Source organism: Triticum aestivum, chromosome 7B (assembly GCF_018294505.1).
Source record: "Triticum aestivum cultivar Chinese Spring chromosome 7B, IWGSC CS RefSeq v2.1, whole genome shotgun sequence".
NCBI classification, from domain to species: domain Eukaryota; kingdom Viridiplantae; phylum Streptophyta; class Magnoliopsida; order Poales; family Poaceae; genus Triticum; species Triticum aestivum.
This window is the reverse complement of record NC_057813.1, coordinates 36027322-36029912: the sequence shown is the minus strand read 5'-3', so window position 1 is coordinate 36029912 and position 2591 is coordinate 36027322. Positions and strand designations below refer to the sequence as shown.

The 2591-nt window shown below is 42.8% G+C and overlaps 1 non-coding gene across 1 annotated transcript; it reads right to left on the bottom strand.

The window, feature by feature from the left end:
- Nucleotides 1–2285: 2285 nt before the first annotated feature.
- Nucleotides 2286–2389, bottom strand: LOC123163340 (small nucleolar RNA R71). The gene has a single exon (XR_006481857.1). It is a non-coding gene; the product is annotated as a small nucleolar RNA R71 (small nucleolar RNA).
- Between the last annotated feature and the right edge of the window lie 202 nt (nt 2390–2591).

Genomic DNA, 2591 nt, shown 5'->3' with positions numbered 1-2591 from the left:
TGCACTAAGAGCTATAAGTGTATGAAAGCTCAACAAAAGAAACTAAGTGGGTGTGCATCCAACTTGCTTGCTCATGAAGGCCTAGGGCATTTGAGGAAGCCCATCGTTGGAATATACAAGCCAAGTTCTATAATGAAAATTCCCACTAGTATATGAAAGTGACAACATAGGAGACAATCTATATGAATGATAAGCACATTTCTTATATACTATTTGGGCACACAAATTCACCATTTATTGAGATATATCCATCCATTCTTGCTATGACTTGTTGAATATTTGAATGATAATCATAAAAGAGAATGTTGACTAGTGAATTGTTTATTTTGCAGAAAAGTGCGCAAAGGCACTATAATCGTCAAGACTTCTACCATGTGGCTAACGAGAAGAGAGAAGGGCATGAAAGAAATACGTTAAGGCTTGAGCGTGAAGGAAAGAAGTAATGTAGGGGAGCAAACTAAAAGAAGAGGAGGATCTTCTTGGGAAGAAAGAAGAAAGGAGGAGGGCAAAAGTAAAAAAAAGACAGAACAGAGGAGGGGATCAAAAATCCCTAGCGCAGCCGATCCCCATCGAGCTTGGCCACTGATCTCTCTCCCTCTCCCCTTCTTCTCCACCATCGGCCGCCGCCACGGACAGGCCAGCGTGGTGGTGCGCCTCTCAGCCACCACACAGCTTCCACCAGCGCCGCCCATCCACATCTTCGCCGCCGCGCCATACCATCAGCAACATCCACCACTCCATCTGCACCACAGCGCCGCCATCCCACCGCCGCACCTCGCGCGCCCGACCAGACGGGTGTCTGGCCCCCCGCGCGCCTCTCTCCTCCTTGCTGCTGCTGATGCCCGCAACCTCCTGCTGCTGAATCTCTTCCTCCTTCTCTCTCAACGCCTGTTGCCGTCCTGCTCCTCCTCTTGTTGCTGCTGCTACTACTCTATCACCAACTACTTCTCTTTTCTCAACCCCCTGCTGCTACTTCTCTCTTCAACCTGGCTGCTACTACCTCAACCTCCTGCTACTTTTTTTTTCTTTCTCATGCTCTCTGAAATTTCTGTAAGATTGAAACACATGTGATGTGTATTGTTCAGATTTGACTAGTACTTAAATAGCTATGTGCTCTGTTACATACTTATAAATATAGTTCTTCTTTAATGTTTTCTTACTAGTTGTTGGCTACTTGACAAGAAGATATCATGTCAGTGTGATTTGTTGGTTTGTTATTAGTTGAATCTATTCCCTGTGTACTGTGGTTGCTGTAGAAACATGGTCAGTTCGTAGTATTTGTGTTATATATATACAATCTTATGGTGTCAAACATTTCTGTCCTTGTCCTATTATCTTTGTTCTGTTTTTCATCTCGTATATACGTCTGCTAAATATATTTGTGATCATTTCTTGTTACTTTCTTTCTGTCGATGGTGATGTCCTGTGTTAGTATTTAGTTTCTAGAATAATATGAAAATACCAAAAAAAGACAAAGTGAAGATAATCTGAACCTCCCCTTGCTTATTTTCATTTCCTTTGTCGTCAACTTTGGTTAGTTTAGGCTTATATTTCCTTGCAATCATCATCTAAATTCTGTTACCTAGCTTTAGCCGAGTATAGTTGCCGTCGCCTAGTCCCTGAGGAGAACACGACACTCGTAGTTTTGGCGTAAAAACCCCACTATAATACAATCGATCATTTTGGCGCCGTTGCCGGGGAATAGCGTCGAGCGATTATGTTAGCTATAGACTAGGTTTATTTTAGTTTCGTGTTTAATTCATCGTGTATTTCTTTTTCTGTGTTTCTTTTATATTTTTTCCTTGTTGTTGCTTCGGCTTATTAGGATATAACATTCTGACTAGTATTTACTATTTATGAGTGTGCATAGGAAATCTGATCTATTTGCAGGTTGATTGATAGTTACACTTGGTGGAGATATGGCGATGCTTCGTGATGTTTGGATGCCAAGCAGCCAATGCTATTTCACAGGGCCACTTTGGCCGTCTTTTGAGGCAGAAAATTTTGAGCTAAAGCCTAGTCTTATTGCTTTGGTTCAACAACAACAGTTTGGAGGTCTGCTCACTGAGGATCCCTATGAGCACTTATACCGAGTCATGGAGTATTCAGGTACAGTCAAGTACCATGGAGTTCCTCAAGATGCTATCAAGTGCATGCTGTTCTCATTCTCTCTCCGGGATGATGCTCGTGCTTGGTATCGATCCTTGCCATCAAGATCATTCAGTTGGAACGAGATATCACAAGCTTTCTTGGATAAATATTTCCCACTACACAAGCAGTCCGCAATTCGAGATGAGATCCTCAGCTTCGTTCAGTGTGAAGGCGAGAGCTTGTATGATGCTTGGGAGAGATAGAAGGCTTTATTCAGGAGATGTCCTAACCACGGGCTCGAGAGATGGTTAGAGCTGCAGATATTCTATAGAGGATTGACTTCGAACACTCGAGCTTATGTCGATATGGCAGCGGGTGGAGCTATTACAAACAAGACACTTGATGAAGCTTTTCTGCTGATTGAGAGCATAGCTTTCCACCAACTTCAGTGGTACAATAAGAAGCCCACGTCTGATTCATTGGTTTGCTTGCAACAAATC